The sequence below is a fragment of the Arabidopsis thaliana genome, assembly GCF_000001735.4.
Source record: "Arabidopsis thaliana chromosome 1 sequence".
Taxonomy (NCBI): Eukaryota; Viridiplantae; Streptophyta; class Magnoliopsida; order Brassicales; family Brassicaceae; genus Arabidopsis; species Arabidopsis thaliana.
The window spans coordinates 14,460,599-14,476,898 of record NC_003070.9 but is presented as its reverse complement, the minus strand read 5'-3'; the positions used below and the strand labels follow the sequence as shown (position 1 = coordinate 14,476,898).

Below are 16,300 nucleotides of genomic sequence, written 5' to 3'. Positions count from 1 at the left end.
AATATGGACTTGAGTATAAGCTACGACCTTAATGCATATAGAGCACCTAGTAACCTCTTCCATTCATTAGCTCTCGTCAATGGTGATTGAGTCTGGGACTGGTTTAACTTGAGGGTTTGTTGCGCTGGCACTTAGATTTGGTTATCGAACTTGTTGTCTAGGGATAATTTATTAAGCATGTCAATCACCTGTAAACTGAGGAAACGAAACTACTCAATTACCCCATCCTCGAGAATTCTTTATCTAATTGATTTCTTTGTTTACTCTTCTGTTGTTTACTGCATCTTGTTACCTGTTGGGTAGTTTTTGCATTTTTCTCTTCTTACTCGACCTGTTACTTGACCACCCAGTTGTCTGGCAACAGACTGTACAGTCGAGTATCCCTGTTACATTTTCTGTCTATTACTCGACCACACCTAGGGCTTTACAACGAGTTGTGTTGGTCGAGTGTTTTATTGTTTCTGCTTGATTTTCTGTTTCCTGCATGTTCACTTAGGATTGCTAGCAGACTCTAAAACCTGTTATTGCTTGGCTTGACTCTGTGAACTCTGATTGCATCTTGATTGCTAGCATCATGATAAGCAGGTTTTTTACGCCTACTTATACAGAATGTTGTGTGAGTTCAGTTCAATTCCCCTAAAACACAAACATGTCGATGCAGCTATAGGGGGTGTCAATCCATTTCACTGTATTGCTAGCAATCAAGATGTGTACAAAAACTACTAAGTCAAGCCAGATTATAATGATTGTGGGTTTCTAATAACAATCCTAGGTCAGGATTCAAACAAGTAAAAATAAGAACTTAAGAGCCCTACTCGATCATTGGGTCGAGTAGAACCAACAAGCGACAAAATTAAGTAACCTTAATGCAATCAACAGGGGATACAAATAGGGGATGCAAATAACAGGTAAATAAAAGTACAATCAACAGGGGATACAAATAAATCTAATAGAAATTCTAAGGATGGATTCATTGATAAGGGCAACTCTAGGGTTCATCAAATGGCTAATAGGCGAAAGGTAGATACCCATGACGATAGATTCAAAAACCGGGTCAATCCACTCTCGTGACAGAGACCCCCATAACTCTACCACTTCCTAATCTCAACTCTCGTTGATGAAATATAGCAGAGTAGGGTTTAAGAAACAATCTACCAAAGCCAATAGGCAAACCAGCCAATCCCTTGGTCGAGTGTGCAAATCTCTGGAATTCGTAGGTCAGACATCCATTTGAACGTCTTTTGGACGCTGGACGTCTATGATCGAATCTCCACATTAGCCAGCAAAAACCGCATAGGGGCAAAGTGAATCTAGAAGGGTATAAACCTAAACACTAACCACCTAACTAACCTAGAGATTACCCTAATCTAATCCATCCTCAAGAACCCTAATCACTACTTAAGCAACATTCTCAAGAACACAAACCCAAAAATTACTGAAATCATACCAAAATGTAGATCTAAACAACCTAAACAACTTTACTTAAATAATCAAATACAAAAACGAAATAGAGTAAGAGTAATTAAGGTTTCAAGATTTATTAACATCAAAAAAAAGTGAAAGATAAAAACATAGATCCTCTGGACAAATCCCAAAGTGATCTATTTATACTAAAATGTTGGAAACCCTAGATTCACTAGAAGATAAGAGACTCCGAGTGATCAATTGGTCGAGTAGATGCTTCATCCTCTCCTATCCGTATGCTCAGATGTCTGGTTGAGTGGGGAATGAGAAGGATCCGAAGACGCTTTGATAGCTCAACAAGTCTTGTAGAGATGGTCACCCTTGGTCGAGTAAATGGATCGAGTAGGGGATCGAGTAGGAGGGGCGAGTAGATCAATCTGCTGCTTCATCTGAGGTTGCCTTGATCGAGTAAGAGGGTCGAGTAAACTTAAGCCTCCTTTGTAGCATCCTAGATCGAGTAAAGAGGTAGTGTAGAATGATGCCTCTTCTATAGCTGCCTGGATCGAGTGAATGGATCGAGTAGAGTCCTTTTTAGCTCCTTCTGCACCTGAAAACACACCAAAACATGCAATGCATATGCAAGATGATCTTAGATGCCTAAGTATGCAAAACAAGCTAAAATGGTGCAAAATGATATGATACAATGAACAAATGTAAAGCTAAATGATGATAAACATACACCTAAAATGAGTAAAATACAGTGTTATCACATCACACCTATTTGGATTGACAATCTAAAATACTACAACGACATGATTGGTGTTTTACGATAATTGACTAAAAACCTATTATCACTCATACGGACTTCAGCTACACCATCAAAGCTTTGAGAAGGAAGAAGAAGCTTATTTAGTTTTTTGGAGTCAAATATAACTTGATTTCATGTGTATGATTGAATATGAGAATTAGAACCGCAACCGGATCTTAAAAGCCTAAGTAGTGTTTTCTTGTTAGAAGATACAAAGCCAAAGACTCATATGAACTTCGGCTACACCATCAAACCTTTGAGAAGGAAGAAGAAGCTTGTTTAGTTTTTGGGAGTCATATATGACTTAATGTCATGTGTATGAATATGTATAAGAATTAGAACCGCAACCTGATCTTAAAAGCCTAAGTAGTGTTTCCTTATTAGAAGATACAAAGCCAAATATTTTTACGGATTTCGGCTACACCATCAAAGCTTGGAGAAGCAAGAAGAAGCTTGATAGTGTTTAGGAGTCAAATATGAGTAGATTGCATGTGTATGATTGTGTGTAAGAACTTGAACCGCAACCGGATCTTAAAAGCTTATGTAGTGTTTCCATGTTAAAAGATACAAAGCCAAAGACTCATATGGAGTTTGGCTACACCATCAATGCTTTGGGAGCAAGAACAAGCTTGTTTCATTTCTTTGAGTCAAATATGACTTGATGTCAAGTGTATGATTAAGTATAAGACTTAGAACCGCATACGGATCATAAAAGCATAAATAGTGTTTCCTTGTTAGAAGATACAAAGCCAAAGACTCATACGGACTTCGGCTACACTATCAAAGCTTTGAAAAGCAAGAACAAGCTTGTTTCATTTTTTTGAGTCAAATATGACTTGATGTCAAGTGTATGATTGATTACAAGACTTAAAACTGCAACCGGATCATAAAAGCCTAAGTAGTGTTTCCTTGTTAGAAGATACAAAGCCAAAGACTCATACGGACTTCGGCTACACTTTCAAAGCTTTGAGAAGCAAGAAGGAGCTTGGTTAGTGTTTTGGCGTCAAAAATGACTAGATTGCATGTGTATGATTGAGTATAAGAACTAGAATAGCAACCAGATCTTAAAAGCGTAAGTAGTGTTTCTTTGTTTGAAAATAAAGTCAAAGATTTATACGGACTTCGGTTACACAATCAAAGCTTTGAGAAGCAATAATAAGTTTGGTCAGTGTTTTGGAGTCAAATATGACTTGATGTAATGTGTATTATTGAATATAAGAAATAGAACCGCAATAGAATCTTAAAACCCTAAGTAGTGTTTCTTTGTTAGAAAATACAAAGCCAAAGACTCTTACGGACGTCGGCTACACCATCAAAGCTTTGCGTAACAAGAAGAAGATTGTTTAGTGTTTTGGAATCAAATATGACTTGATGTCATGTGTATGATTAAGTATAAGACTTAGAACCAATCTTAAAAGCCTAAGTAGTGTTTCCTTGTTAAAAGATACAAAGCCAAAGATTCATACAGATTTTGGCTACAACATGACTAGATAGTGTTTCCTTGGAGAAGCAAGAAGAAGCTTGATAGTGTTTTGGAGTCAAATATGACTAGATGGCATGTGTATGATTGAGTATAAGAACTAGAATCACAACTGAATCTTAAAAACCTATTTAGTGTTTTCATGTTAGTAGATACAAAGCCAAAGAAAAATATGAACTACGACAACACCCTCAAAGCTTTGAGAACCAAGAAGAAACTTGACTAGTGTTTTGAAGTCAAATATGACTAGATGTCATGTGTATGATTGAGAATAAGACTTAGAACCGCAACCGGATCTTAAAAGCCTAAGTAGGATTTCCTTGTTAGAAGGAACAAAGCCAAAGACTCATACGAACTTCGGCGTCACCATCAAAGATTTGAGAAGCAAGAAGAAGCTTGGTTAGTGTTTTCGAGTCAAATATGACTAGATTGCATGTTTATTGATATATCCCAATTTTCACTGAATTTATCTATGTTTTAGGTATAGGATCTTGAGTCTTTATGTTATTTCTCGAGTCTTTTTAGTGCCTTTTCAGGTATAATATGCAATGAGACAACAATGGAGATAAGGAGATATTTTGGAACAAGAGCTAAGGAAAAGGAAGATAAGGACGATTTTAGATTCAGTAATCAGCGAGGAGTGTCGATCGACACACTCTTGGACGTTTTTAGGGTCTTTATATTGTTTTTAGACCTAGTTTTCATTATAAAGTCTTTCATCTAGTTTTCATTATCAAGTTTTCTACAAAACCCTGTTACTGAGAGACATAAGCTATTCATCGATTGTTTTCAGAGTTTTATTAAGATCTTAATACAGTCAAGAGATCCCTTCTTTTCCCTTCTCTATTTATTGTGTTTATGCTTTCACACTTAAATATGTTGCTTGTTTCAATCAATATGTCTGAGTAATCTGCTTGTTAGGAATAGGGTTTCTCATTAGGGATTCATATGATTTAGTAGATTGCCCCATTTGCTAGGTTATCTATAGAATTCTTCATCTTTAATTATGCTTAATGCTAGATCTAGAGTAATTAACTAGATCTTGAATCCAGACAATAGATATGCCCACCATAGGTATCTGTAGTTGGATCTATTATTTGATGAGTCTGGTTTATAGGTGTGTAATAAGAATCGGCCTATCTACTAAGATGAATAATTGAACTCGTTAAGAATGCATATTTAGGTTGATAGTTTCTCGGCTTCTCCGGTTATTATTAGCTATAGATATAGGGAGTTTCGCGGCATGCCCACCGCTTATTCCATAATTAGAGTTTGAGTTTAAGAATGGTTCGATAACAACCTAGCTTTCATTAGATCTACTAACCAATAGTTTCTTGAGAATACCCTGTTCCTACCTCTTTATTAAATCGTTTACAACACAATCAATCTGCTATTTTTTTACTTTGTTCTCTTTTATTTTCACTCATACCCTGCTACCTTAATCTCGACATTTAACTCATTGTTTGAACAAAAGAACTCCATAAATTCGATCCTAAAATACTGCAATTGATCTCTTATTTGAGAGAGTAGTTCTAGGTAATTTGAACCATATCAAATTTGGCGCCGTTGCCGAAGTTCTAGGGAATCATCATTGAGTTTTGTTTAGAGATTTCGTCTAGTTTTACTTCTATTTTGTTACTCACGCGTTTCTTGTTTTCTTCTTTTCTGTGTTTCAAGTGTATGCCTAGGCAAACAAGGAGCACAAAACAGAAGGAGCTTATGAACTTGTCTGTTCTGGAGTTGGGAAAACTTGAACGCACCAACCGAAAAACTCAGAAATTAGCAATGGCTGACAGAGTCATCAAAGCTGATGCAGAAGGAGTTTTGAGAGATGAGGATGGGCAAGCCTACAATGAGGCTGATCAGAGATTGGATGATCATGGACTCATCCTACCTAAGGACGCCAATGAATATCAAGCTCGCCTCAATGCGCAATTAGCTGCTAGAGATGCAGCAGGTCTCGGTGTCGAGCGACACCAACTGGGTGTCGATCGACACCTTCGGGAGCAAAATGCGGATGCAATCAGTGTCGAACCACAAAACAGAGGTCTCGATCGACACCAACACCAGAGTCCTGCAGCTATTCCTCCAGCTGCGAAACCACATCGTACTCTTGGGGATTTCAACAGGCCTGACCTGTTCTATGCTAATCGATCAGCGATTGTACCCCCACCCTTCCAGAGGAACGACTATGAGCTGAAGCCTGGCTACTTTGCTTTAGTTGGCCTGCATCCTTTCAATGGCTTGTCTCATGAGCAGCCAATGGACCATATCGAGCGATTGGAGGACCTTGTTCTGAGCATCAAGGCTAATGGAGTCTCAGAAGACTACCTACTCTGCAAGCTTTTCCCTTATTCACTTGCTGGGGAAGCAGCTTCTTGGTTGAAACAACTTAAAGCAGGTTCCCTCAAGACTTGGAGAAGCATCAAGATAGCCTTCTTGAACAACTTCTACGATGATGCTAAGTCTGAGGAGTTGAGAAACAAGCTGTCTACCTTCACACAAGGTCCAGCTGAAGCTTTCAAGGCTGCTTGGGTTTGTTCCAAGGAGTATGTGAGCTTTTGATCCTCAAGAACACCGTTCGATCTCTCTATCTTTCTCACTCGTTCGATACAAAACAATGAGAAAAGTAAGAACGGACACAAGAGAATTTTACGAGTTCGGATTCCAATTTGGAATCCTACGTCTCGCCGGAGATATCTCTGGAATCCACTAAACTTCTTAGCTCAAAACAGAGCTCTCTCTCTCTACAATTATTCTGTTCTCTCTCTCTCTCAAAACCTCTCAATTTAACACTCTGAATCGTGATAATGAGAAGAGGAAAAACGAAGTTACTTAAAACAGAAAACGAAGAAGACGAGTTAGAGATAAGAATCTTCTGTCAGAGATGAACGACCACGATTAAGCCACGTGTCGCGATCTCCTTAGCTCGACTTGAAACCTTCTAATTCTTCGAGAGACTTTCACAGACTTAGCATATAGATCACCTTTCTTCAGAGTACCAACGAAAACGCCCACATCATGGTTTCAGTGAGGTACAACTTCTAGGTACCTTCTTCAGAGGAGTCAGTTGGAGATACTAGATGGCTCTAGATGCAGCAAGCAATGGTAACTTCAATACACGTTACCAGCTGATGCTACAGCCCAGATAGAGAACCTCGCTTGTAGTAATAGTACCAAGAATGCTGATTTTGAGAGGAAGAAGATTGCTGGAGCTATTTCAGGAAATAAGATGGCAGAGGTGAATGCTCAGCTGGATTCGGTTCACAACTTGCTCACAGGGAAGAAGCATGTCCACTTTACAGCTTAGGAAGAGACTATTAAGCCTGAGCCTGAGTCAGAGGAAGGACTCTTCTACATAGATGGTCAGGGATACAAGAAGTTTGGGCAGCCACAGGGCAACTTCAGTGGCAACAGGTTTACAGGGAACAAGGGTTCCTCCAACTAAACTCCAAAGCCTGCTTTCCAGAAGACCTTTCCTCAAAGCAACTTTCAGAGGACCTATGGTAATTCAGCTTACCAAGCCCCCCCTCCACCCTCAGCAGAGACAAGAATGGAATCAATGCTTGAGCAGATTCTGGAGAGCCAAACAAAGCTTGTTGTGGAATTTAATGGCAAGTTTGATGCTGTCTACACAGATCTTAATGGGAAGATCGACAATCTGAGCTCTCACTTGAAGAATCTGAGCTCTCACTCCTGTACAGGTAGCTCAAACTGCACAATCTATCAAGAGACAAGAGGGCTTTCTTCCTGGTAATCCTGATGCAAACCCAAGGAAGAGCTGTAATGCCATCTTGATTAGAGAAGGAGATGATGTGTGGGAGGAATTGGACACTGAAGACGAGTTGGAGCTCGCAGTTGCAGAGATGTTGTCGACCGACACCCTTCAGGGTCGATCGACACCATACAGGACTCTTTTCTCAGAGATGACACAGTACGACGGTGTCGATCGATACCCCTCTAGTGTCGATCAACACTGGATCCGAACTGCACCTTGTGAGGTGCAAATTCTAATGCAGCCCGAGTCTGTTGACAACCCTCCAGTCCCTTATCCGATGAGGCGTCGTTCTAAGCAGGAGATTCATGATGCTAAGTGTACAACCATCATGGAGAAGATCCTCCATACTCTTCCTAAAGAGGCTTCTGAGACATCTTCCGCTTCACTCAACACGTATGTCAAGCGACTTGTTAACAATGGAATTACCTCAGATGAAGCTAAGCTACTTACCAGGGACATGAGAGCCATCATGCTGCCTAAGGCAAAGAAGGAGAAGGCACAGAGAGTAGACATAGCTGAGTACATCCGCACCATTACTCCTGGTCAGACCACTGAGAAGCTTCCAGATCCAAGGTAGCTTTGTTCTTGATTGCTCTATTTCCACAAGCAGATTCAGCCGCTCTTTGTGTGATCAGGGATCAAGCATCAACCTCATTCCTAAGTTTGTTGCTGAGAGACTAGGCATGACTCACTACAGGTCTACTAGCATCACTCTTCTCTTCGCGGATCGTTCCAAGCGAATCCTTGAAGGAATCCTTGAAGATGTTCCTTTTAAGGTTGGTAACTCCATAATCCCTGCTGATTTCGTGGTCCTGGACTATGAGAAGGAACCCAAGGATCCTCTTATCCTTGGGAGAGCGTTCCTAGCTATAGCTGGTGCTAGATTTGGTGTGAAGAGAGGGAGAATCTCTCTCAAGGTTTGTGATTTGGAGATGGAGTTTGGCATGTGATAAGTTTTCTTCTCTCTCTTCTCCCGCTTTACCTTTGATTAATTCTTTAGATTATTCGAAGACTGCTTCACAAGATAACAAGCCTAGAGTTCCTTCAGCTGCTCCAACCAGATTTGTTTACACACCGCCTTGGAAGGCGAGGAGGCAGGAGCAATCCTCTACCACTCCACCCACATCCTGAACTCCGCCAAGTCAAGCTATTGACTCAAAACAAGCACTTAGTGGGAGGCAACCCACTGGTTTGATTTTTCTTTTCCCTTTCTTTTATTTTCTTTTATATTTGATTTATTTTTCCCGATTTTTCTAGATTTGAATGCCATTGGGGACAATGTCGTTTAAGTCTCGGGGAGGTTCATACTAATATTGCTTTTATTTTTGTTTTTTTATTATTTTTCGTTTTACAGTTCATATGGTTATTTCTTTTATTTCCCTTCTTAAAATTTTTTTTTTTAAAAAAAGTTTTTTTTTTGTTTAATTAGGAATCATGATCTATATTTCTCTTGTTTACTGCCTGATTGATGAGTGCTGCAGGTTCGAGTCAGTCCGACTATTGGAAAAACTAGATGGGAAAGCAACAGACTTGAGGATATCCTAGTTTCCAACTCAACCACTAAGGCTGGAGCTAATCTCATTGCTCTTCCTTTTACCTCTTCAAACGATTAGTATTCATAGATCTTGACTCCTTGTTCATACCTGATATTGAGACCTATATGATAGAAAAGGAATATGTTCTTCTCCCCTTATAAAAAAAAAATATATAATGAGAGATTGAGACGACTTTTAGATAGTGTATAGGGGTAGGAATGTTTCCTATGACCCCATTATTATACATTATTTGGAATCATCAATTACAAAGGTTGGAAAAATGCTGAGAGTGTCGATCTAGTATGCGAGTTCCCCTTTGTTTACTCTCTAAAAAGAATAAGTCTGGGGGAGAGAAATGATAAGCAGTTCAATTTCCCTAAAACACAAACATGTCGATGCAGCTATAGGGGGTGTCAACCAGTCCACTGTATTGCTAGCAATCAAGATGTGTACAGAAGCAACTAAGTCAAGCCAGATTATAATGATGGTGGGTTTCTAGTAACAATCGTAGGTCAGGATTCAAACAAGTAAAAATGAGAACTTAAGAGCCCTACTCGATCATTGGGTCGAGTAGAACCAACAGGTGAAAAAATTAAGAACTAAAATGCAATCAACAGGGGATACAAATAAGAGGTAAATAAAAGTGCAATCAACCGGGGATACAAATAAATCTAATAGAAGTTCTAGGGATGGAAAATCATTGATAAGGGCAACTCTACGGTTCATCAGATGGCTAATAGGCTAAAGGTAGATACCATGATTATAGATTCAAAAACCAGGTCAATCCATTCTTGTGACAGAGACCGCGAATAACACTACCACTTCCTAATCTCAACTCTCGTTGATGAAACATAGCAGAGTAGGGTTTAAGAAACAATCTACCAAAGCCAATATGCAGACAAACCAATCTCTTGGTCGAGTATACAAATCTCTAGAATTCGTAGGTAAGACATCCATTTGAACGTCTTTTGGACGCTGGACGCTATGATCGAATCTCCACATTAGCCACCGAAAACCGCATAGGGGCCAAGCGAATCCAGAAGGGTATTAACCTAAACACTAACCACCTAACTAACCTAGAGATTACCTTTATCTAATCCATCCTCAAGAACTCTAATCACTACTCAAGCAACATTCTCAAGAACACAAACCCAGAAATTACTGAAATCATACCAAAATGTAGATCTTAACAACCTAAACAACTTTACTTAAACAATCAAATGCAAAAACGAAATAGATTAAGAGTAATTAAGGTTTTAAGATTCATAAACACAAAGAAAAACTGAAAGATAAAGCATAGATCTTTTAGACAAACCCCAAAGTGATCTATTTATAGTAAAATGTTGAAACCCTAGATTCACTAGAAGACAAAAGACTTGAGGCGGTTTGGGTGAATACTCGATCTTGGGGATCGAGTAAAGAGGGTGCTGCAAAGTCTGCGCCTTTGTGTCTATGCTCCGTGATTGCTCGAGTAATTACCCGAAATATCTAACCGTTAAGTAGAATATTCGAGGTCGATCCACAAGGACCAAAGATACTCTAAAGATTTCTGAGACTCGTTCTTAGCTAAAGCGAAGAAGTTGTTTGTTTGGTTTTCAGATTGTAAATTAAAATGCAAGAAAGTAAACGATTAGATTTAGATGATAAAAAGCATTGGGCAATAGGGTATTTCAGAGAAAAATGATTAATGAAAATAATAAACAAGGAATTCAGCATAAAGAACCGTTCTCGAACATGAACACAAGTTTAGACTAATTCTCTCTCAAGACATTAATCACTAAATTTGACTACTTGATTACTAAACTTTTGCATGTAATTTCCTACTCAGTCATAGCAAAATGAACAACACAAAGAGATATGAAAGAAAACATAATGCAAATTGAATAAATGAGATGAAGGTTCAGAAATCTTCTCCAAAGTGTCAAAGTGGATGAATCTCTAATCCCAAATGTGCTTAAGAAAGCTCTAAAAAAGTTGTAGAAACGAAGCGTAAAAGAAAAAATGTCCAAATAAAATTAGGTCTCTGGGTTTTTTATACCCAATTACAGAAAAAGACGGATAAATCCGGTTAAGACAAACTGGTCTGGTCGTCGAGAGGGTTGGATCGATCGATCCCCACCTCGGATCGGTCAATCCCTCGGTGGCGGATGGATTTCTTCAACAGATGACTGGTGGATCGATCGATCCCCACCTGGGAGCGATCGATCCTGTTTTGGCAGATGATTTTTGTTTCGCGGATAAGTGTTTGATCGATCGATCCCCACCTGGCAGATGAGTTCTCGATTCCTGCTATCGTTCTTGGTCCAAATGAGCCTGATAAGTTCCGAAAGCATCCGTGTCTCGCTTAAATATCTAAAACCTGCAAAATGACTCAAGACACAACCGAAAAGACGCAAAAGACGAACTATGACACGACAAACGACTCAAAACTAAAGGACCTAAGACACCAAAAATGCAACGTATCAACTCCCCCCGACTTGGATCTTTGTTTGTCCTCAAGGAAAAACAAAAATATTTAGCAAGAGAAGAGGTTTGAAAACACGAGATTTTCTTTGAGATCATGCTCTTATCAATTGCCTGCAAACCACCATCACAAAACTCATCAACCCGTACTAGACTGTACTTCGCCATAACCGTAGCGAAAAAATTAAATCTGATCTAAAAGAACTTTCAGAGTCATAGAACTTAATTTTTTAACATTCATTAGCAGAGGCGTGTACTCTCACAAAGGGGGTATCGAACACGTTATAGGCTTGGTCAAAAAGGCTAATATGATGGTTCAAAGTGTTTCGGTTTCTCAAACAATATAAACGGATGCATGTCATTACGCGAAATAATAGTGAGACACAGACCAATTAGGTGGTACATAGCTTCCCTTAAGTTCGGATCAAACCAACCAACACACTATCCCAATCAATTCAATGAGTTCCTATGATGCTTAACAATATAACCAATAATATTTCGACATTTCCGATTCCTTGATCTCCTTTCCCGCTTTTTCTTTTCTTTCTTTTTTTTTTGTTTTTTCGTTTTTTTTTTTTCTTTTTTTTTTTCAAGAGCGTGGGAGTGGAACTGGTGTCTCACAAAAATCTGCACCAGGAAAACTCAACCAATGTAACATCACATACCCATGAATATAACAAATGTACAACCTCAAAACCATAGTGGCTAAATATTATCACAAATAAACAACCAGCAAACAACAACTCACTATCCTAGCAGAAGGAAAGGTATGTCGGTCCGTATACTCCGTAATTTTCGCACATGGATGCATATCATAATGATCGTATAAGAATGCATGAGGTTTCAAACAATGGGTTGGGGAACAGGTGTGGTACTAGACTAAAAATGAGTCTAGCCATTCAGAGTTAGCAAAGAGTGATTAAAATGATGCAAAGAAAACTCAGAATGTATGATCCAATATTACATGATTCTCAAGCCCCTAAGTGAGATAGATTAAGTCCAGATTAAGTTCAAGAGAAAGCTCAATTCATCCAAATTTCAAAGAGATATGGATTAATATTAAGCGATCTAGTGATAGATTTTCCTGACTTTCCAAGTTATCGAATAGTGCTAAAATGGTCCCAAGACAATCAAATCAAGCATGGTGCAATTCTCTATGAAAAGATCACTGTTCTCAAATAGCATTTTGACTCAATAAAAGACACGATTTTGACTCGATAAAACAAACTGACTCAAGAAAAAGCAAAACAAAACAAAATAGCAAACTAGATTAGTAGACAAGTAACAACCTCCCCCCGACTTGTTTCACACCGACTCGGAAAGAGTGTGAGTTACAGCGCTACTCAACGGTGGTGGGTGGGGATCTCGGTAGAGCTCTGTTCTCCCGGCTGTCTCCTGCTCCTGCCTAAGCGATGGCCTGCAGAGTGCTCTAGTGGTGGCTGTGAAATGGAAGCTCCACTGGTGATTTTTTTTTTTTTTTTTTTTTTTTTGTGTCAACGACACGACCGAATCGATTGATCCAGTGATGGGATCGACCGATCCAATTCTGGCAGACATTTTTGAGCTCCGATGTAACGACCGGATCGACCGATCCCAATCTGGCAGACGTTTTTGAGCTCCGACGTAACGACTAGATCGATCGATCCAATGTTAGGATCGATCGATCCCAACCTGGCGGGTTTCTGCACTCAAAAACAATCTCACACCACCGTCAAATATAGAGACTCTATCGACTGTTGAGTCGATAAGTCTAAACTCCACATCGGAGCGAAACAAACCAAAATCAAAGAAAATGAAAGAAGGAAAAGAAAGTATGTACAATACCTTGTGGGTTGCATCCCACGAAGCGCTTGTTTAATGTCACTAACTTGACCGGATTCTTGTTAATCAATGGGCACGAGTGCGGGAACTTGCTCCGAAACAAGGTCCCCAATTAGTCAACTTCATCCTTAGAACCTTACCGACAACTTTTTCACAGCTTTTCTACCTTTTTCTTTCCACTCGAAGTGAGAATGCTTCTAGCTTTGGAAAAAGGTTTCGAAGTTCCCTTACACTGCACCTTATACTCAATGGTGTCTCCTACACGCTGTAGTGGTATCAAGGTCACATGAGCATCTTTTGTGTCTCCATCCTAGACTTCCTTGACATCACTCAACTCAATGCAATCCTTACACATTCAGCACCAGACTCATCTTTTGTGTCTACAGAAAATGCATGACCTTCAATGGTGGGATTTTTCTTTGTCCCCTTCATGTCAAACTTTAAAGCATAGTCTCCAATCTGCAGGTTAATTGTGTTTCTTCTCACATCAATTATAGCTCCAGCAGTGTTTAGGAATGGCCTACCAAGAATGAGAGGATCATGTGGTTCCTTATCAAGTTCAAGGACAACAAAATCAGTGGGGATGTAAAAATTTCCAACTCTAACATGCACATTCTCCGCCAAACCGACTGGAATCATAGAGATCCTTGACGGCTTGCAATTGGTGATACCTAGGCGTTTTGACACATAAAGAGGTATCAAATTAACTTCAGCTCCCAAATCACAAAGACATCTATCCAACACAGACTTTCCAATCCGGCAAGATAAAACAAAACTCCCTGGGTCACCGAGTTTCTCGGGAATAGTAGTTGAAGGGATTGCACTACAAGTGCTGACTATCTCTTTCCCTGCTAACACCTCTACTACATCAGTGAGCTGAGCTTTCTTCTGTTGTCTCTAAGACTCCACCAGCCGAGCGTACTCTTCTCCTTTGAAAATTAGTTTAACTCCTTCCTCAATGCTCCTCTTGTTAAACAAAATATCCTTCAAGTAACTTCTGTAGCTTGGAACATGGAGAACCAACTGTAAGAAAGGGAGTCTAATATACAACTGTTTCATGATCTCTTCAAAACGTGCATACTCTTTCTACTTCTGAATCTGTCTCTCACGGCCTGGAAATGGTAGCTTAGGGACATAAGGTGGCGGCTCCACAGATATAGGTTCATCATCCTCTGCAATCTTGTCCTCCACAAGTGTCTCAACCACAACAAAGTTAGTTTCCACCTGTTTGGCAACATCAATATCTCTAGGCTCTTCCTGGATCATAATAGCATAACATTGTTCCTTTCCCTTGGGTTCGACTTTTCCAGAATGAGCACCAGCTAGTCGCATAGAGGTAGAAACATCCAAAGTGTCCAAAATTCCAGAATGAGCACCATCCAAAGTGTCAAAGTGGATGAATCTCTAATCTCAAAATGTGCTTAAGAAAGCTCTAAAAAAGTTGTAGAAAAGAAGCGTAAAAGAAAAAATGTCCAAATAAAATTAGGTCTCTGGGGTTTTTATACCCAATTACAGAAAAAAAACGGATAAATCTGGTTAAGAAAAACTGGTCTGGTCGTCGAGAGGGTTGGATCGATCGATCCCCACCTCGGATCGGTCAATCCCTCGGTGGCGGATGGATTTCTTCAACAGATGACTGGTGGATCGATCAATCCCCACCTGGGAGCGATCGATCCCGTTTTGGCAGATGATTTCTGTTTCGCGGATAAGTGTTTGATCGATCGATCCCCACCTGGCGGATGAGTTCTTGATTCCTGCTATCGTTCTTGGTCCAAATGAGCCTGATAAGTTCCGAAAGCATCTGTGTCTTGCTTAAATACCTACACCCTGCAAAATGACTCAAGACACAACCGAAAAGACGCAAAAGACGAACTATGACACGACAAACGACTCAAAACTAAGGGACCTAAGACACCAAAAACGCAACATATCACTCCGAGTGATCAATTGGTCGAGTAGATGTTTTTTCCTCTCCTCTCCGTATGCTCAGATGTCTGGTTGAGTGGGGAATGAGGAGGATCCGAAGACACTTTGATAGCTCAACAAGTCTTGTAGAGATGGTCACCCTTGGTCGAGTAAATGGATCGAGTAGTGGATCGAGTAGGAGGGGCGAGTAAATCAATCTTCTGCTTCATTTAAGGCTGCCTTGATCGAGTAAGAGGGTCAAGTAAACTGCAGCCTCCTTTGTAGCATCCTGGATCAAGTAGAGAGGTCGAATGAAATGATGCCTCTTTTGTAGCTGCCTGGATCGAGTGAATGGATCGAGTAGAGTCTTTTTTCGCTCCTTCTGCACCTGAAAACACACCAAAACATGCAATGCGAATGCAAGATGACCCTAGATGCCTAAGTATGCAAAATAAGCTAAACTGGTGCAAAATGATATGATACAATGAGCAAATGCAAAGCTAAATGATGATAAAGATACAATTAAAATGAGTAAAATACAGTGTTATCAACTCCCCCAAACTTATCTCCTGCTTGCCCTCAAGCAAACAAAAAACTTAAGTTGAAGGAGAGGTTTGAAGGTGGGGATTCAAAAACCGAAGTATGCCTATAAAACGGGTAAGCTCAATGTCCAGGTAGCTAATTCTAGGTTGCAAGATGATAGACCCTTACTTAAAAACGTTAGCCATACTCGTCACAATGCAACCTAACAACTTGCCTCAATCTATTCAAGCATTCTCATCAAACAATTCCTTTTAACATTCATTAAGCATGAATAGTGGATCAAGCAATGCAATGGTTATGAACTCACTTGATTTCGGGCTTAGGCTAAGAGATAAAAAATGGTCCCTTTAATGGTTTGGTCGAGTAACAGGGGACTCTCGGAGAATAGATTGAGCTTCATTAGAATGCTAAAGGTAAAAGCCAATGGACACATACAAGAACAGACTCCCATCTACCCAATGATATAGTATGACAGCTCAGAAGATGATCTCAGTCCCATAGATGTCCTAACTCTACCTATTTTCTCATTCTTTTTCTCTTTTTTGTTCAAGTTCTAAGGGGTT

General features: G+C 39.7%; 2 pseudogenes across 2 annotated transcripts; one reads left to right on the top strand and one right to left on the bottom strand.

The window, feature by feature from the left end:
* Window positions 1-5,477: 5,477 nt before the first annotated feature.
* AT1G38423 lies at window positions 5,478-9,083 on the top strand (annotated as a pseudogene; the record flags this gene model as incomplete). The annotated part of the gene is made up of 1 exon: window positions 5,478-9,083.
* A 4,568-nt stretch (window positions 9,084-13,651) lies between these two features.
* On the bottom strand, window positions 13,652-14,485 carry AT1G38416 (annotated as a pseudogene; the record flags this gene model as incomplete). Its single annotated transcript has 1 exon — window positions 13,652-14,485.
* Between the last annotated feature and the right edge of the window lie 1,815 nt (window positions 14,486-16,300).